A 20,001-nucleotide genomic window follows, 5' to 3' on the forward strand; every position below is an offset into this window, starting at 1 on the left:
AGAACATAGTACGTGACATAATAGAGGCTGAATTTCGACAGTCTACAAAACCGTGCATTGAATGCTTAAAGGTTTGGTTACCTTATCGTTATATTCCACTCTATGGCTTAAAGCAGACTATGTTTCTGCTCGGTTTCGACTAGGGACCTTTCACGTCAGGAGAATGCGACAGTCACTAAAAGAACATAGCTTGTAACATAATAGAGGCTGAATTTCGGCAGTCTATAAAAACCGTGCATTGAATGCTTAAAGGTTTAGTTACCTTGTCATTATATTCCACTCTATGGCTTAAAACAGACTATGTTTCTGCTCGGTTTCGAACCGAGGACCTTTCGCGTGTGAGGCGAACGTGATAACCACTACACTACAGAAACTCTGAATTTGGCAAGAAACTTGCCAGACACAAATTTGAAGGTGTTCCAGGTCAAGTTTATTCAGGTGAGACATCTCGAACATTCATTTCAGTATGGGACTAGTCTTAAGCCTTGTCTACAAAACAGTGCATTGAATGCTTAAGGTTTGGTTACCTTGTCGTTATATTCCACTCTATGGCTTAAAGCAGACTATGTTTCTGCTCGGTTTCGACTAGGGACCTTTCACGTCAGGAGAATGCGACAGTCACTAAAAGAACATAGTACTTGACATAATAGAGGCTGAATTTCGACAGTCTACAAAACCGTGCATTGAATGCTTAAAGGTTTGGTTACCTTGTCATTATATTGCTCTCTATGGCTTAAAGCACACTATGTTTCTGCTCGGTTTCGAACCGAGGACCTTTTGCGTGTGAAGCAAACGTGATAACCACTACACTACAGAAACGTGTACAATTCCTGCGTACGTCGTCAAACTGGCGCTGGTTTAAAACAGACCACGCAAGCATTGTCTGACTTTGGCAAGAAACTTGCCAGTCACAAATTTGAGGGTGCAATGCGTCAGGGGAATGCGACAGTCACTAAAAGAACATAGTACGTGACATAATAGAGGCTGAATTTCGACAGTCTACAAAACCGTGCATTGAATGCTTAAAGGTTTGGTTACCTTGTCATTATATTCCACTCTATGGCTTAAAGCAGACTCTGTTTCTGCTCGGTTTCGAACCGAGGACCTTTCGCGTGTTAGGCGAACGTGATAACCACTACACTACAGAAACTCTGAACTTCGCATAAATTTGCCAGTAACAAATTTTAAGGTGTTTCAGGGCAAGATTTTTCAGTTAAGAAATCTCAAACAATCATCTTAGTCTGGGACTAGTCTTAAGCCTTGTCTACGAAACCGTGCATTGAATGCTTAAAGGTTTGGTTACCTTGTCATTATATTCCACTCTATGGCTTAAAGCAGACTATGTTTCTGCTCGGTTTCGAACCGAGGACCTTTTGCGTGTAAAGCAAACGTGATAACCACTACACTTCAGAAACTCTGAATTTCGCATAAATTTGCCAGTAACAAATTTTAAGGTGTTTCAGGGCAAGATTTTTCAGTTAAGAAATCTCAAACAATCATCTTAGTCTGGGACTAGTCTTAAGCCTTGTCTACGAAACCGTGCATTGAATGCTTAAAGGTTTGGTTACCTTGTCATTATATTCCACTCTATGGCTTAAAGCAGACTATGTTTCTGCTCGGTTTCGAACCGAGGACCTTTTGCGTGTAAAGCAAACGTGATAACCACTACAAAACAGAAACGTGGACAATTCCTGCGTACGTCGTCAACCTGGCGCTGGTTTAAAACAGACCACGCAACTATTGCCTGACTTTGGCAAGAAACTTGCCAGTCACAAATTTGAATGTATTCCAGGTCAAGTTTATTCAGGTAAGACATCTCGAACGTTCATCTTAGTCTGGGACTAGTCTTAAGCGTTGTCTACAAAACTGGGCATTGCATGCTTAAAGTTTTGTTTAGCTTGTAATTACGTTTAACCATATGACTTAAAGAAGGCGATTATTCTGCTCGGTTTCGACTAGGGACCATTCACGTCAGGAGAATGCGACAGTCATTAAAAGAACATAGTACGTGACATAATAGAGGCTGAATTTGACAATCCCAAAAAGCTTTCAATCAGGCCGATACGCAGTGCAGCTACGTTTTACACCGATGGCATTTGCTCTGGTTGACGCCAAAACCTGAAAACTGTTTCTGCTCGGTCTCGAACCGAGGACCCTTCGCGTGTTAGGCGAACGTGATAACCAATACGCTAAAGAAACTCTGAATTTCGCATAAATTTGCCAGTCACAAATTTTAAGGTGTTTCAGGGCAAGATTTTTCAGTTAAGAAATCTCAAACACTCATCTTAGTCTGGGACTAGTCTTAAGCCTTGTCTACGAAACCGTGCATTGAATGCTTAAAGGTTTGGTTACCTTGTCATTATATTCCACTCTATGGCATGAAGCAGACTATGTTTCTGCTCGGTTTCGAACCGAGGACCTTTTGCGTGTAAAGCAAACGTGATAACCACTACACTTCAGAAACTCTGAATTTCGCATAAATTTGCCAGTAACAAATTTTAAGGTGTTTCAGGGCAAGATTTTTCAGTTAAGGAATCTCAAACAATCATCTTAGTCTGGGACTAGTCTTAAGCCTTGTCTACGAAACCGTGCATTGAATGCTTAAAGGTTTGGTTACCTTGTCATTATATTCCACTCTATGGCTTAAAGCAGACTATGTTTCTGCTCGGTTTCGACTAGGGACCTTTCACGTCAGGAGAATGCGACAGTCACTAAAAGAACATAGTACGTGACATAATAGAGGCTGAATTTCGACAGTCTACAAAACCGTGCATTGAATGCTTAAAGGTTTGGTTACCTTATCGTTATATTCCACTCTATGGCTTAAAGCAGACTATGTTTCTGCTCGGTTTCGACTAGGGACCTTTCACGTCAGGAGAATGCGACAGTCACTAAAAGAACATAGCTTGTAACATAATAGAGGCTGAATTTCGGCAGTCTATAAAAACCGTGCATTGAATGCTTAAAGGTTTAGTTACCTTGTCATTATATTCCACTCTATGGCTTAAAACAGACTATGTTTCTGCTCGGTTTCGAACCGAGGACCTTTCGCGTGTGAGGCGAACGTGATAACCACTACACTACAGAAACTCTGAATTTGGCAAGAAACTTGCCAGACACAAATTTGAAGGTGTTCCAGGTCAAGTTTATTCAGGTGAGACATCTCGAACATTCATTTCAGTATGGGACTAGTCTTAAGCCTTGTCTACAAAACAGTGCATTGAATGCTTAAGGTTTGGTTACCTTGTCGTTATATTCCACTCTATGGCTTAAAGCAGACTATGTTTCTGCTCGGTTTCGACTAGGGACCTTTCACGTCAGGAGAATGCGACAGTCACTAAAAGAACATAGTACTTGACATAATAGAGGCTGAATTTCGACAGTCTACAAAACCGTGCATTGAATGCTTAAAGGTTTGGTTACCTTGTCATTATATTGCTCTCTATGGCTTAAAGCACACTATGTTTCTGCTCGGTTTCGAACCGAGGACCTTTTGCGTGTGAAGCAAACGTGATAACCACTACACTACAGAAACGTGTACAATTCCTGCGTACGTCGTCAAACTGGCGCTGGTTTAAAACAGACCACGCAAGCATTGTCTGACTTTGGCAAGAAACTTGCCAGTCACAAATTTGAGGGTGCAATGCGTCAGGGGAATGCGACAGTCACTAAAAGAACATAGTACGTGACATAATAGAGGCTGAATTTCGACAGTCTACAAAACCGTGCATTGAATGCTTAAAGGTTTGGTTACCTTGTCATTATATTCCACTCTATGGCTTAAAGCAGACTCTGTTTCTGCTCGGTTTCGAACCGAGGACCTTTCGCGTGTTAGGCGAACGTGATAACCACTACACTACAGAAACTCTGAACTTCGCATAAATTTGCCAGTAACAAATTTTAAGGTGTTTCAGGGCAAGATTTTTCAGTTAAGAAATCTCAAACAATCATCTTAGTCTGGGACTAGTCTTAAGCCTTGTCTACGAAACCGTGCATTGAATGCTTAAAGGTTTGGTTACCTTGTCATTATATTCCACTCTATGGCTTAAAGCAGACTATGTTTCTGCTCGGTTTCGAACCGAGGACCTTTTGCGTGTAAAGCAAACGTGATAACCACTACACTTCAGAAACTCTGAATTTCGCATAAATTTGCCAGTAACAAATTTTAAGGTGTTTCAGGGCAAGATTTTTCAGTTAAGAAATCTCAAACAATCATCTTAGTCTGGGACTAGTCTTAAGCCTTGTCTACGAAACCGTGCATTGAATGCTTAAAGGTTTGGTTACCTTGTCATTATATTCCACTCTATGGCTTAAAGCAGACTCTGTTTCTGCTCGGTTTCTAACCGAGGACCTTTCGCGTGTTAGGCGAACGTGATAACCACTACACTACAGAAACTCTGAACTTCGCATAAATTTGCCAGTAACAAATTTTAAGGTGTTTCAGGGCAAGATTTTTCAGTTAAGAAATCTCAAACAATCATCTTAGTCTGGGACTAGTCTTAAGCCTTGTCTACGAAACCGTGCATTGAATGCTTAAAGGTTTGGTTACCTTGTCATTATATTCCACTCTATGGCTTAAAGCAGACTATGTTTCTGCTCGGTTTCGAACCGAGGACCTTTTGCGTGTAAAGCAAACGTGATAACCACTACAAAACAGAAACGTGGACAATTCCTGCGTACGTCGTCAACCTGGCGCTGGTTTAAAACAGACCACGCAACTATTGTCTGACTTTGGCAAGAAACTTGCCAGTCACAAATTTGAAGGTATTCCAGGTCAAGTTTATTCAGGTAAGACATCTCGAACATTCATCTTAGTCTGGGACTAGTCTTAAGCCTTGTCTACAAAACTGGGCATTGAATGCTTAAAGTTTTGTTTAGCTCGTAATTACGTTTAACCATATGACTTAAAGAAGGCGATTATTCTGCTCGGTTTCGACTAGGGACCTTTCACGTCAGGAGAATGCGACAGTCATTAAAAGAACATAGTACGTGACATAATAGAGGCTGAATTTGACAATCCCAAAAAGCTTTCAATCAGGCCGATACGCAGTGCAGCTATGTTTTACACCGATGGCATTTGCTCTTGTTGACGCCAAAACCTGAAAACTGTTTCTGCTCGGTCTCGAACCGAGGACCCTTCGCGTGTTAGGCGAACGTGATAACCAATACGCTATAGAAACTCTGAATTTCGCATAAATTTGCCAGTCACAAATTTTAAGGTGTTTCGGGGCAAGATTTTTCAGTTAAGAAATCTCAAACACTCATCTTAGTCTGGGACTATTCTTAAGCCTTGTCTACGAAACCGTGCATTGAATGCTTAAAGGTTTGGTTACCTTGTCATTATATTCCACTCTATGGCATAAAGCAGACTATGTTTCTGCTCGGTTTCGAAACGAGGACCTTTCGCGTGTTAGGCGAACGTGATAACCACTACACTACAGAAACTCTGAATTTGGCATAAATTTGCCAGTCACAAATTTTAAGGTGTTTCAGGGCAAGATTTTTCAGTTAAGGAATCTCAAACAATCATCTTAGTCTGGGACTAGTCTTAAGCCTTGTCTACGAAACCGTGCATTGAATGCTTAAAGGTTTGGTTACCTTGTCATTATTTTCCACTCTATGGCTTAAAGCAGACTATGTTTCTGCTCGGTTTGGAACCGAGGTCCTCTCGCGTGTTAGGCGAACGTGATAACCACTACACTACAGAAACTCTGAATTTCGCATAAATTTGCCAGTAACAAATTTTAAGGTGTTTCAGGGCAAGGTTTTTCAGTTAAGGAATCTCAAACAATCATCTTAGTCTGGGACTAGTCTTAAGCCTTGTCTACGAAACCGTGCATTGAATGCTTAAAGGTTTGGTTACCTTGTCATTATATTCCACTCTTTGGCTTAAAGTAGACTATGTTTCTGCTCGGTTTCGACTAGGGACCTTTCACGTCAGGAGAATGCGACAGTCACTAAAAGAACATAGTACGTGACATAATAGAGGCTGAATTTCGACAGTCTACAAAACCGTGCATTGAATGCTTAATGGTTTGGTTACCTTGTCATTATATTCCACTCTATGGCTTAAAACAGACTATGTTTCTGCTCGGTTTCGACTAGGGACCTTTGACGTCAGGAGAATGCGACAGTCACTAAAAGAACATAGCTTGTAACATAATAGAGGCTGAATTTCGGCAGTCTATAAAAACCGTGCATTGAATGCTTAAAGGTTTGGTTACCTTGTCATTATATTCCACTCTATGGCTTAAAGCAGACTATGTTTCTGCTCGGTTTCGAACCGAGGACCTCTCGCGTGTTAGGCGAACGTGATAACCACTACACTACAGAAACTCTTAATTTCGCATAAATTTGCCAGTAACAAATTTTAAGGTGTTTCAGGGCAAGGTTTTTCAGTTAAGGAATCTCAAACAATCATCTTAGTCTGGGACTAGTCTTAAGCCTTGTCTACAAAACCGTGCATTGAATGCTTAAAGGTTTGGTTACCTTGTCATTATATTGCTCTCTATGGCTTAAAGCACACTATGTTTCTGCTCGGTTTCGAACCGAGGACCTTTTGCGTGTGAAGCAAACGTGATAACCACTACACTACAGAAACGTGTACAATTCCTGCGTACGTCGTCAAACTGGAGCTGGTTTAAAACAGACCACGCAAGCATTGTCTGACTTTGGCAAGAAACTTGCCAGTCACAAATTTGAAGGTGCAATGCGTCAGGGGAATGCGACAGTCACTAAAAGAACATAGTACGTGACATAATAGAGGCTGAATTTCGACAGTCTACAAAACCGTGCATTGAATGCTTAAAGGTTTGGTTACCTTGTCATTATATTCCACTCTATGGCTTAAAGCAGACTCTGTTTCTGCTCGGTTTCGAACCGAGGACCTTTCGCGTGTTAGGCGACCGTGATAACCACTACACTACAGAAACTCTGAATTTCGCATAAATTTGCCAGTAACAAATTTTAAGGTGTTTCAGGGCAAGATTTTTCAGTTAAGAAATCTCAAACAATCATCTTAGTCTGGGACTAGTCTTAAGCCTTGTCTACGAAACCGTGCATTGAATGCTTAAAGGTTTGGTTACCTTGTCATTATATTCCACTCTATGGCTTAAAGCAGACTATGTTTCTGCTCGGTTTCGAACCGAGGACCTTTTGCGTGTAAAGCAAACGTGATAACCACTACAAAACAGAAACGTGGACAATTCCTGCGTACGTCGTCAACCTGGCGCTGGTTTAAAACAGACCACGCAACTATTGTCTGACTTTGGCAAGAAACTTGCCAGTCACAAATTTGAAGGTATTCCAGGTCAAGTTTATTCAGGTAAGACATCTCGAACATTCATCTTAGTCTGGGACTAGTCTTAAGCCTTGTCTACAAAACTGGGCATTGAATGCTTAAAGTTTTGTTTAGCTTGTAATTACGTTTAACCATATGACTTAAAGAAGGCGATTATTCTGCTCGGTTTCGACTAGGGACCTTTCACGTCAGGAGAATGCGACAGTCATTAAAAGAACATAGTACGTGACATAATAGAGGCTGAATTTGACAATCCCAAAAAGCTTTCAATCAGGCCGATACGCAGTGCAGCTATGTTTTACACCGATGGCATTTGCTCTGGTTGACGCCAAAACCTGAAAACTGTTTCTGCTCGGTCTCGAACCGAGGACCCTTCGCGTGTTAGGCGAACGTGATAACCAATACGCTATAGAAACTCTGAATTTCGCATAAATTTGCCAGTCACAAATTTTAAGGTGTTTCGGGGCAAGATTTTTCAGTTAAGAAATCTCAAACACTCATCTTAGTCTGGGACTATTCTTAAGCCTTGTCTACGAAACCGTGCATTGAATGCTTAAAGGTTTGGTTACCTTGTCATTATACTCCACTCTATGGCATAAAGCAGACTATGTTTCTGCTCGGTTTCGAAACGAGGACCTTTCGCGTGTTAGGCGAACGTGATAACCACTACACTACAGAAACTCTGAATTTGGCATAAATTTGCCAGTCACAAATTTTAAGGTGTTTCAGGGCAAGATTTTTCAGTTAAGGAATCTCAAACAATCATCTTAGTCTGGGACTAGTCTTAAGCCTTGTCTACGAAACCGTGCATTGAATGCTTAAAGGTTTGGTTACCTTGTCATTATTTTCCACTCTATGGCTTAAAGCAGACTATGTTTCTGCTCGGTTTGGAACCGAGGTCCTCTCGCGTGTTAGGCGAACGTGATAACCACTACACTACAGAAACTCTGAATTTCGCATAAATTTGCCAGTAACAAATTTTAAGGTATTTCAGGGCAAGGTTTTTCAGTTAAGGAATCTCAAACAATCATCTTAGTCTGGGACTAGTCTTAAGCCTTGTCTACGAAACCGTGCATTGAATGCTTAAAGGTTTGGTTACCTTGTCATTATATTCCACTCTTTGGCTTAAAGTAGACTATGTTTCTGCTCGGTTTCGACTAGGGACCTTTCACGTCAGGAGAATGCGACAGTCACTAAAAGAACATAGTACGTGACATAATAGAGGCTGAATTTCGACAGTCTACAAAACCGTGCATTGAATGCTTAATGGTTTGGTTACCTTGTCATTATATTCCACTCTATGGCTTAAAACAGACTATGTTTCTGCTCGGTTTCGACTAGGGACCTTTGACGTCAGGAGAATGCGACAGTCACTAAAAGAACATAGTACGTGACATAATAGAGGCTGAATTTCGACAGTCTACAAAACCGTGCATTGAATGCTTAAAGGTTTGGTTACCTTGTCATTATATTCCACTCTATGGCTTAAAACAGACTATGTTTCTGCTCGGTTTCGAAACGAGGACCTTTCGCGTGTTAGGCGAACGTGATAACCACTACACTACAGAAACTCTGAATTTGGCATAAATTTGCCAGTCACAAATTTTAAGGTGTTTCAGGGCAAGATTTTTCAGTTAAGGAATCTCAAACAATCATCTTAGTCTGGGACTAGTCTTAAGCCTTGTCTACGAAACCGTGCATTGAATGCTTAAAGGTTTGGTTACCTTGTCATTATATTCCACTCTATGGCTTAAAGCAGACTATGTTTCTGCTCGGTTTCGAACCGAGGACCTCTCGCGTGTTAGGCGAACGTGATAACCACTACACTACAGAAACTCTTAATTTCGCATAAATTTGCCAGTAACAAATTTTAAGGTGTTTCAGGGCAAGGTTTTTCAGTTAAGGAATCTCAAACAATCATCTTAGTCTGGGACTAGTCTTAAGCCTTGTCTACGAAACCGTGCATTGAATGCTTAAAGGTTTGGTTACCTTGTCATTATATTCCACTCTATGGCTTAAAGCAGACTATGTTTCTGCTCGGTTTCGAACCGAGGACCATTTGCGTGTAAAGCAAACGTGATAACCACTACACTACAGAAACGTGGACAATTCCTGCGTACGTCGTCAAACTGGCGCTGGTTTAAAACAGACCACGCAAGTATTGTCTGACTTTGGCAAGAAACTTGCCAGTCACAAATTTGAAGGTATTCCAGGTCAAGTTTATTCAGGTAAGACATCTCGAACATTCATCTTAGTATGGGACTAGTCTTAAGCCTTGTCTACGAAACCGTGCATTGAATGCTTAAAGGTTTGGTTACCTTGTCATTATATTCCACTCTATGGCTTAAAGCAGACTATGTTTCTGCTCGGTTTCGACTAGGGACCTTTCACGTCAGGAGAATGCGACAGTCACTAAAAGAACATAGTACGTGACATAATAGAGGCTGAATTTCGACAGTCTACAAAACCGTGCATTGAATGCTTAAAGGTTTGGTTACCTTATCGTTATATTCCACTCTATGGCTTAAAGCAGACTATGTTTCTGCTCGGTTTCGACTAGGGACCTTTCACGTCAGGAGAATGCGACAGTCACTAAAAGAACATAGCTTGTAACATAATAGAGGCTGAATTTCGGCAGTCTATAAAAACCGTGCATTGAATGCTTAAAGGTTTAGTTACCTTGTCATTATATTCCACTCTATGGCTTAAAACAGACTATGTTTCTGCTCGGTTTCGAACCGAGGACCTTTCGCGTGTGAGGCGAACGTGATAACCACTACACTACAGAAACTCTGAATTTGGCAAGAAACTTGCCAGACACAAATTTGAAGGTGTTCCAGGTCAAGTTTATTCAGGTGAGACATCTCGAACATTCATTTCAGTATGGGACTAGTCTTAAGCCTTGTCTACAAAACAGTGCATTGAATGCTTAAGGTTTGGTTACCTTGTCGTTATATTCCACTCTATGGCTTAAAGCAGACTATGTTTCTGCTCGGTTTCGACTAGGGACCTTTCACGTCAGGAGAATGCGACAGTCACTAAAAGAACATAGTACTTGACATAATAGAGGCTGAATTTCGACAGTCTACAAAACCGTGCATTGAATGCTTAAAGGTTTGGTTACCTTGTCATTATATTGCTCTCTATGGCTTAAAGCACACTATGTTTCTGCTCGGTTTCGAACCGAGGACCTTTTGCGTGTGAAGCAAACGTGATAACCACTACACTACAGAAACGTGTACAATTCCTGCGTACGTCGTCAAACTGGCGCTGGTTTAAAACAGACCACGCAAGCATTGTCTGACTTTGGCAAGAAACTTGCCAGTCACAAATTTGAAGGTGCAATGCGTCAGGGGAATGCGACAGTCACTAAAAGAACATAGTACGTGACATAATAGAGGCTGAATTTCGACAGTCTACAAAACCGTGCATTGAATGCTTAAAGGTTTGGTTACCTTGTCATTATATTCCACTCTATGGCTTAAAGCAGACTCTGTTTCTGCTCGGTTTCTAACCGAGGACCTTTCGCGTGTTAGGCGAACGTGATAACCACTACACTACAGAAACTCTGAACTTCGCATAAATTTGCCAGTAACAAATTTTAAGGTGTTTCAGGGCAAGATTTTTCAGTTAAGAAATCTCAAACAATCATCTTAGTCTGGGACTAGTCTTAAGCCTTGTCTACGAAACCGTGCATTGAATGCTTAAAGGTTTGGTTACCTTGTCATTATATTCCACTCTATGGCTTAAAGCAGACTATGTTTCTGCTTGGTTTCGAACCGAGGACCTTTTGCGTGTAAAGCAAACGTGATAACCACTACAAAACAGAAACGTGGACAATTCCTGCGTACGTCGTCAACCTGGCGCTGGTTTAAAACAGACCACGCAACTATTGTCTGACTTTGGCAAGAAACTTGCCAGTCACAAATTTGAAGGTATTCCAGGTCAAGTTTATTCAGGTAAGACATCTCGAACATTCATCTTAGTCTGGGACTAGTCTTAAGCCTTGTCTACAAAACTGGGCATTGAATGCTTAAAGTTTTGTTTAGCTCGTAATTACGTTTAACCATATGACTTAAAGAAGGCGATTATTCTGCTCGGTTTCGACTAGGGACCTTTCACGTCAGGAGAATGCGACAGTCATTAAAAGAACATAGTACGTGACATAATAGAGGCTGAATTTGACAATCCCAAAAAGCTTTCAATCAGGCCGATACGCAGTGCAGCTATGTTTTACACCGATGGCATTTGCTCTTGTTGACGCCAAAACCTGAAAACTGTTTCTGCTCGGTCTCGAACCGAGGACCCTTCGCGTGTTAGGCGAACGTGATAACCAATACGCTATAGAAACTCTGAATTTCGCATAAATTTGCCAGTCACAAATTTTAAGGTGTTTCGGGGCAAGATTTTTCAGTTAAGAAATCTCAAACACTCATCTTAGTCTGGGACTATTCTTAAGCCTTGTCTACGAAACCGTGCATTGAATGCTTAAAGGTTTGGTTACCTTGTCATTATATTCCACTCTATGGCATAAAGCAGACTATGTTTCTGCTCGGTTTCGAACCGAGGACCTTTTGCGTGTAAAGCAAACGTGATAACCACTACAAAACAGAAACGTGGACAATTCCTGCGTACGTCGTCAACCTGGCGCTGGTTTAAAACAGACCACGCAACTATTGTCTGACTTTGGCAAGAAACTTGCCAGTCACAAATTTGAAGGTATTCCAGGTCAAGTTTATTCAGGTAAGACATCTCGAACATTCATCTTAGTCTGGGACTAGTCTTAAGCCTTGTCTACAAAACTGGGCATTGAATGCTTAAAGTTTTGTTTAGCTTGTAATTACGTTTAACCATATGACTTAAAGAAGGCGATTATTCTGCTCGGTTTCGACTAGGGACCTTTCACGTCAGGAGAATGCGACAGTCATTAAAAGAACATAGTACGTGACATAATAGAGGCTGAATTTGACAATCCCAAAAAGCTTTCAATCAGGCCGATACGCAGTGCAGCTATGTTTTACACCGATGGCATTTGCTCTGGTTGACGCCAAAACCTGAAAACTGTTTCTGCTCGGTCTCGAACCGAGGACCCTTCGCGTGTTAGGCGAACGTGATAACCAATACGCTATAGAAACTCTGAATTTCGCATAAATTTGCCAGTCACAAATTTTAAGGTGTTTCGGGGCAAGATTTTTCAGTTAAGAAATCTCAAACACTCATCTTAGTCTGGGACTATTCTTAAGCCTTGTCTACGAAACCGTGCATTGAATGCTTAAAGGTTTGGTTACCTTGTCATTATATTCCACTCTATGGCATAAAGCAGACTATGTTTCTGCTCGGTTTCGAAACGAGGACCTTTCGCGTGTTAGGCGAACGTGATAACCACTACACTACAGAAACTCTGAATTTGGCATAAATTTGCCAGTCACAAATTTTAAGGTGTTTCAGGGCAAGATTTTTCAGTTAAGGAATCTCAAACAATCATCTTAGTCTGGGACTAGTCTTAAGCCTTGTCTACGAAACCGTGCATTGAATGCTTAAAGGTTTGGTTACCTTGTCATTATTTTCCACTCTATGGCTTAAAGCAGACTATGTTTCTGCTCGGTTTGGAACCGAGGTCCTCTCGCGTGTTAGGCGAACGTGATAACCACTACACTACAGAAACTCTGAATTTCGCATAAATTTGCCAGTAACAAATTTTAAGGTGTTTCAGGGCAAGGTTTTTCAGTTAAGGAATCTCAAACAATCATCTTAGTCTGGGACTAGTCTTAAGCCTTGTCTACGAAACCGTGCATTGAATGCTTAAAGGTTTGGTTACCTTGTCATTATATTCCACTCTTTGGCTTAAAGTAGACTATGTTTCTGCTCGGTTTCGACTAGGGACCTTTCACGTCAGGAGAATGCGACAGTCACTAAAAGAACATAGTACGTGACATAATAGAGGCTGAATTTCGACAGTCTACAAAACCGTGCATTGAATGCTTAATGGTTTGGTTACCTTGTCATTATATTCCACTCTATGGCTTAAAACAGACTATGTTTCTGCTCGGTTTCGACTAGGGACCTTTGACGTCAGGAGAATGCGACAGTCACTAAAAGAACATAGTACGTGACATAATAGAGGCTGAATTTCGACAGTCTACAAAACCGTGCATTGAATGCTTAAAGGTTTGGTTACCTTGTCATTATATTCCACTCTATGGCTTAAAACAGACTATGTTTCTGCTCGGTTTCGAAACGAGGACCTTTCGCGTGTTAGGCGAACGTGATAACCACTACACTACAGAAACTCTGAATTTGGCATAAATTTGCCAGTCACAAATTTTAAGGTGTTTCAGGGCAAGATTTTTCAGTTAAGGAATCTCAAACAATCATCTTAGTCTGGGACTAGTCTTAAGCCTTGTCTACGAAACCGTGCATTGAATGCTTAAAGGTTTGGTTACCTTGTCATTATATTCCACTCTATGGCTTAAAGCAGACTATGTTTCTGCTCGGTTTCGAACCGAGGACCTCTCGCGTGTTAGGCGAACGTGATAACCACTACACTACAGAAACTCTTAATTTCGCATAAATTTGCCAGTAACAAATTTTAAGGTGTTTCAGGGCAAGGTTTTTCAGTTAAGGAATCTCAAACAATCATCTTAGTCTGGGACTAGTCTTAAGCCTTGTCTACGAAACCGTGCATTGAATGCTTAAAGGTTTGGTTACCTTGTCATTATATTCCACTCTATGGCTTAAAGCAGACTATGTTTCTGCTCGGTTTCGAACCGAGGACCATTTGCGTGTAAAGCAAACGTGATAACCACTACACTACAGAAACGTGGACAATTCCTGCGTACGTCGTCAAACTGGCGCTGGTTTAAAACAGACCACGCAAGTATTGTCTGACTTTGGCAAGAAACTTGCCAGTCACAAATTTGAAGGTATTCCAGGTCAAGTTTATTCAGGTAAGACATCTCGAACATTCATCTTAGTATGGGACTAGTCTTAAGCCTTGTCTACGAAACCGTGCATTGAATGCTTAAAGGTTTGGTTACCTTGTCATTATATTCCACTCTATGGCTTAAAGCAGACTATGTTTCTGCTCGGTTTCGAACCGAGGACCTTTTGCGTGTAAAGCAAACGTGATAACCACTACAAAACAGAAACGTGGACAATTCCTGCGTACGTCGTCAACCTGGCGCTGGTTTAAAACAGACCACGCAACTATTGCCTGACTTTGGCAAGAAACTTGCCAGTCACAAATTTGAATGTATTCCAGGTCAAGTTTATTCAGGTAAGACATCTCGAACGTTCATCTTAGTCTGGGACTAGTCTTAAGCGTTGTCTACAAAACTGGGCATTGCATGCTTAAAGTTTTGTTTAGCTTGTAATTACGTTTAACCATATGACTTAAAGAAGGCGATTATTCTGCTCGGTTTCGACTAGGGACCATTCACGTCAGGAGAATGCGACAGTCATTAAAAGAACATAGTACGTGACATAATAGAGGCTGAATTTGACAATCCCAAAAAGCTTTCAATCAGGCCGATACGCAGTGCAGCTACGTTTTACACCGATGGCATTTGCTCTGGTTGACGCCAAAACCTGAAAACTGTTTCTGCTCGGTCTCGAACCGAGGACCCTTCGCGTGTTAGGCGAACGTGATAACCAATACGCTAAAGAAACTCTGAATTTCGCATAAATTTGCCAGTCACAAATTTTAAGGTGTTTCAGGGCAAGATTTTTCAGTTAAGAAATCTCAAACACTCATCTTAGTCTGGGACTAGTCTTAAGCCTTGTCTACGAAACCGTGCATTGAATGCTTAAAGGTTTGGTTACCTTGTCATTATATTCCACTCTATGGCATGAAGCAGACTATGTTTCTGCTCGGTTTCGAACCGAGGACCTTTTGCGTGTAAAGCAAACGTGATAACCACTACACTTCAGAAACTCTGAATTTCGCATAAATTTGCCAGTAACAAATTTTAAGGTGTTTCAGGGCAAGATTTTTCAGTTAAGGAATCTCAAACAATCATCTTAGTCTGGGACTAGTCTTAAGCCTTGTCTACGAAACCGTGCATTGAATGCTTAAAGGTTTGGTTACCTTGTCATTATATTCCACTCTATGGCTTAAAGCAGACTATGTTTCTGCTCGGTTTCGACTAGGGACCTTTCACGTCAGGAGAATGCGACAGTCACTAAAAGAACATAGTACGTGACATAATAGAGGCTGAATTTCGACAGTCTACAAAACCGTGCATTGAATGCTTAAAGGTTTGGTTACCTTATCGTTATATTCCACTCTATGGCTTAAAGCAGACTATGTTTCTGCTCGGTTTCGACTAGGGACCTTTCACGTCAGGAGAATGCGACAGTCACTAAAAGAACATAGCTTGTAACATAATAGAGGCTGAATTTCGGCAGTCTATAAAAACCGTGCATTGAATGCTTAAAGGTTTAGTTACCTTGTCATTATATTCCACTCTATGGCTTAAAACAGACTATGTTTCTGCTCGGTTTCGAACCGAGGACCTTTCGCGTGTGAGGCGAACGTGATAACCACTACACTACAGAAACTCTGAATTTGGCAAGAAACTTGCCAGACACAAATTTGAAGGTGTTCCAGGTCAAGTTTATTCAGGTGAGACATCTCGAACATTCATTTCAGTATGGGACTAGTCTTAAGCCTTGTCTACAAAACAGTGCATTGAATGCTTAAGGTTTGGTTACCTTGTCGTTATATTCCACTCTATGGCTTAAAGCAGACTATGTTTCTGCTCGGTTTCGACTAGGGACCTTTCACGTCAGGAGAATGCGACAGTCACTAAAAGAACATAGTACTTGACATAATAGAGGCTGAATTTCGACAGTCTACAAAACCGTGCATTGAATGCTTAAAGGTTTGGTTACCTTGTCATTATATTGCTCTCTATGGCTTAAAGCACACTATGTTTCTGCTCGGTTTCGAACCGAGGACCTTTTGCGTGTGAAGCAAACGTGATAACCACTACACTACAGAAACGTGTACAATTCCTGCGTACGTCGTCAAACTGGCGCTGGTTTAAAACAGACCACGCAAGCATTGTCTGACTTTGGCAAGAAACTTGCCAGTCACAAATTTGAGGGTGCAATGCGTCAGGGGAATGCGACAGTCACTAAAAGAACATAGTACGTGACATAATAGAGGCTGAATTTCGACAGTCTACAAAACCGTGCATTGAATGCTTAAAGGTTTGGTTACCTTGTCATTATATTCCACTCTATGGCTTAAAGCAGACTCTGTTTCTGCTCGGTTTCGAACCGAGGACCTTTCGCGTGTTAGGCGAACGTGATAACCACTACACTACAGAAACTCTGAACTTCGCATAAATTTGCCAGTAACAAATTTTAAGGTGTTTCAGGGCAAGATTTTTCAGTTAAGAAATCTCAAACAATCATCTTAGTCTGGGACTAGTCTTAAGCCTTGTCTACGAAACCGTGCATTGAATGCTTAAAGGTTTGGTTACCTTGTCATTATATTCCACTCTATGGCTTAAAGCAGACTATGTTTCTGCTCGGTTTCGAACCGAGGACCTTTTGCGTGTAAAGCAAACGTGATAACCACTACACTTCAGAAACTCTGAATTTCGCATAAATTTGCCAGTAACAAATTTTAAGGTGTTTCAGGGCAAGATTTTTCAGTTAAGAAATCTCAAACAATCATCTTAGTCTGGGACTAGTCTTAAGCCTTGTCTACGAAACCGTGCATTGAATGCTTAAAGGTTTGGTTACCTTGTCATTATATTCCACTCTATGGCTTAAAGCAGACTCTGTTTCTGCTCGGTTTCTAACCGAGGACCTTTCGCGTGTTAGGCGAACGTGATAACCACTACACTACAGAAACTCTGAACTTCGCATAAATTTGCCAGTAACAAATTTTAAGGTGTTTCAGGGCAAGATTTTTCAGTTAAGAAATCTCAAACAATCATCTTAGTCTGGGACTAGTCTTAAGCCTTGTCTACGAAACCGTGCATTGAATGCTTAAAGGTTTGGTTACCTTGTCATTATATTCCACTCTATGGCTTAAAGCAGACTATGTTTCTGCTCGGTTTCGAACCGAGGACCTTTTGCGTGTAAAGCAAACGTGATAACCACTACAAAACAGAAACGTGGACAATTCCTGCGTACGTCGTCAACCTGGCGCTGGTTTAAAACAGACCACGCAACTATTGTCTGACTTTGGCAAGAAACTTGCCAGTCACAAATTTGAAGGTATTCCAGGTCAAGTTTATTCAGGTAAGACATCTCGAACATTCATCTTAGTCTGGGACTAGTCTTAAGCCTTGTCTACAAAACTGGGCATTGAATGCTTAAAGTTTTGTTTAGCTCGTAATTACGTTTAACCATATGACTTAAAGAAGGCGATTATTCTGCTCGGTTTCGACTAGGGACCTTTCACGTCAGGAGAATGCGACAGTCATTAAAAGAACATAGTACGTGACATAATAGAGGCTGAATTTGACAATCCCAAAAAGCTTTCAATCAGGCCGATACGCAGTGCAGCTATGTTTTACACCGATGGCATTTGCTCTTGTTGACGCCAAAACCTGAAAACTGTTTCTGCTCGGTCTCGAACCGAGGACCCTTCGCGTGTTAGGCGAACGTGATAACCAATACGCTATAGAAACTCTGAATTTCGCATAAATTTGCCAGTCACAAATTTTAAGGTGTTTCGGGGCAAGATTTTTCAGTTAAGAAATCTCAAACACTCATCTTAGTCTGGGACTATTCTTAAGCCTTGTCTACGAAACCGTGCATTGAATGCTTAAAGGTTTGGTTACCTTGTCATTATATTCCACTCTATGGCATAAAGCAGACTATGTTTCTGCTCGGTTTCGAAACGAGGACCTTTCGCGTGTTAGGCGAACGTGATAACCACTACACTACAGAAACTCTGAATTTGGCATAAATTTGCCAGTCACAAATTTTAAGGTGTTTCAGGGCAAGATTTTTCAGTTAAGGAATCTCAAACAATCATCTTAGTCTGGGACTAGTCTTAAGCCTTGTCTACGAAACCGTGCATTGAATGCTTAAAGGTTTGGTTACCTTGTCATTATTTTCCACTCTATGGCTTAAAGCAGACTATGTTTCTGCTCGGTTTGGAACCGAGGTCCTCTCGCGTGTTAGGCGAACGTGATAACCACTACACTACAGAAACTCTGAATTTCGCATAAATTTGCCAGTAACAAATTTTAAGGTGTTTCAGGGCAAGGTTTTTCAGTTAAGGAATCTCAAACAATCATCTTAGTCTGGGACTAGTCTTAAGCCTTGTCTACGAAACCGTGCATTGAATGCTTAAAGGTTTGGTTACCTTGTCATTATATTCCACTCTTTGGCTTAAAGTAGACTATGTTTCTGCTCGGTTTCGACTAGGGACCTTTCACGTCAGGAGAATGCGACAGTCACTAAAAGAACATAGTACGTGACATAATAGAGGCTGAATTTCGACAGTCTACAAAACCGTGCATTGAATGCTTAATGGTTTGGTTACCTTGTCATTATATTCCACTCTATGGCTTAAAACAGACTATGTTTCTGCTCGGTTTCGACTAGGGACCTTTGACGTCAGGAGAATGCGACAGTCACTAAAAGAACATAGCTTGTAACATAATAGAGGCTGAATTTCGGCAGTCTATAAAAACCGTGCATTGAATGCTTAAAGGTTTGGTTACCTTGTCATTATATTCCACTCTATGGCTTAAAGCAGACTATGTTTCTGCTCGGTTTCGAACCGAGGACCTCTCGCGTGTTAGGCGAACGTGATAACCACTACACTACAGAAACTCTTAATTTCGCATAAATTTGCCAGTAACAAATTTTAAGGTGTTTCAGGGCAAGGTTTTTCAGTTAAGGAATCTCAAACAATCATCTTAGTCTGGGACTAGTCTTAAGCCTTGTCTACAAAACCGTGCATTGAATGCTTAAAGGTTTGGTTACCTTGTCATTATATTGCTCTCTATGGCTTAAAGCACACTATGTTTCTGCTCGGTTTCGAACCGAGGACCTTTTGCGTGTGAAGCAAACGTGATAACCACTACACTACAGAAACGTGTACAATTCCTGCGTACGTCGTCAAACTGGCGCTGGTTTAAAACAGACCACGCAAGCATTGTCTGACTTTGGCAAGAAACTTGCCAGTCACAAATTTGAAGGTGCAATGCGTCAGGGGAATGCGACAGTCACTAAAAGAACATAGTACGTGACATAATAGAGGCTGAATTTCGACAGTCTACAAAACCGTGCATTGAATGCTTAAAGGTTTGGTTACCTTGTCATTATATTCCACTCTATGGCATAAAGCAGACTATGTTTCTGCTCGGTTTCGAACCGAGGACCTTTTGCGTGTAAAGCAAACGTGATAACCACTACACTTCAGAAACTCTGAATTTCGCATAAATTTGCCAGTATCAAATTTTAAGGTGTTTCAGGGCAAGATTTTTCAGTTAAGGAATCTCAAACAATCATCTTAGTCTGGGACTAGTCTTAAGCCTTGTCTACGAAACCGTGCATTGAATGCTTAAAGGTTTGGTTACCTTGTCATTATATTCCACTCTATGGCTTAAAGCAGACTATGTTTCTGCTCGGTTTCGAACCGAGGACCTCTCGCGTGTTAGGCGAACGTGATAACCACTACACTACAGAAACTCTTAATTTCGCATAAATTTGCCAGTAACAAATTT

At 41.1% G+C, this 20,001-nt stretch overlaps 13 non-coding genes across 13 annotated transcripts; all 13 read right to left on the reverse strand.

Moving 5' to 3' along the window:
• Window positions 1–301: 301 nt before the first annotated feature.
• On the reverse strand, window positions 302–374 carry trnav-cac (transfer RNA valine (anticodon CAC)). Its single transcript has one exon. It is a non-coding gene; the product is annotated as a tRNA-Val (tRNA).
• A 372-nt stretch (window positions 375–746) lies between these two features.
• Window positions 747–819, reverse strand: trnav-cac (transfer RNA valine (anticodon CAC)). The gene has a single exon. It is a non-coding gene; the product is annotated as a tRNA-Val (tRNA).
• Window positions 820–1,077: 258 nt separating this feature from the next.
• On the reverse strand, window positions 1,078–1,150 carry trnav-aac (transfer RNA valine (anticodon AAC)). Its single transcript has one exon. It is a non-coding gene; the product is annotated as a tRNA-Val (tRNA).
• Window positions 1,151–3,017: 1,867 nt separating this feature from the next.
• Window positions 3,018–3,090, reverse strand: trnav-cac (transfer RNA valine (anticodon CAC)). Its single transcript has one exon. It is a non-coding gene; the product is annotated as a tRNA-Val (tRNA).
• Window positions 3,091–3,462: 372 nt separating this feature from the next.
• On the reverse strand, window positions 3,463–3,535 carry trnav-cac (transfer RNA valine (anticodon CAC)). The gene has a single exon. It is a non-coding gene; the product is annotated as a tRNA-Val (tRNA).
• A 258-nt stretch (window positions 3,536–3,793) lies between these two features.
• trnav-aac (transfer RNA valine (anticodon AAC)) lies at window positions 3,794–3,866 on the reverse strand. Its single transcript has one exon. It is a non-coding gene; the product is annotated as a tRNA-Val (tRNA).
• A 2,662-nt stretch (window positions 3,867–6,528) lies between these two features.
• trnav-cac (transfer RNA valine (anticodon CAC)) lies at window positions 6,529–6,601 on the reverse strand. Its single transcript has one exon. It is a non-coding gene; the product is annotated as a tRNA-Val (tRNA).
• Window positions 6,602–10,018: 3,417 nt separating this feature from the next.
• trnav-cac (transfer RNA valine (anticodon CAC)) lies at window positions 10,019–10,091 on the reverse strand. The gene has a single exon. It is a non-coding gene; the product is annotated as a tRNA-Val (tRNA).
• Window positions 10,092–10,463: 372 nt separating this feature from the next.
• Window positions 10,464–10,536, reverse strand: trnav-cac (transfer RNA valine (anticodon CAC)). The gene has a single exon. It is a non-coding gene; the product is annotated as a tRNA-Val (tRNA).
• Window positions 10,537–15,786: 5,250 nt separating this feature from the next.
• Window positions 15,787–15,859, reverse strand: trnav-cac (transfer RNA valine (anticodon CAC)). The gene has a single exon. It is a non-coding gene; the product is annotated as a tRNA-Val (tRNA).
• A 372-nt stretch (window positions 15,860–16,231) lies between these two features.
• Window positions 16,232–16,304, reverse strand: trnav-cac (transfer RNA valine (anticodon CAC)). The gene has a single exon. It is a non-coding gene; the product is annotated as a tRNA-Val (tRNA).
• Window positions 16,305–16,562: 258 nt separating this feature from the next.
• On the reverse strand, window positions 16,563–16,635 carry trnav-aac (transfer RNA valine (anticodon AAC)). The gene has a single exon. It is a non-coding gene; the product is annotated as a tRNA-Val (tRNA).
• A 2,662-nt stretch (window positions 16,636–19,297) lies between these two features.
• Window positions 19,298–19,370, reverse strand: trnav-cac (transfer RNA valine (anticodon CAC)). The gene has a single exon. It is a non-coding gene; the product is annotated as a tRNA-Val (tRNA).
• Between the last annotated feature and the right edge of the window lie 631 nt (window positions 19,371–20,001).

The sequence above is a fragment of the Triplophysa dalaica genome, chromosome 5 (assembly GCF_015846415.1).
Source record: "Triplophysa dalaica isolate WHDGS20190420 chromosome 5, ASM1584641v1, whole genome shotgun sequence".
In the NCBI taxonomy this organism is placed as follows: domain Eukaryota; kingdom Metazoa; phylum Chordata; class Actinopteri; order Cypriniformes; family Nemacheilidae; genus Triplophysa; species Triplophysa dalaica.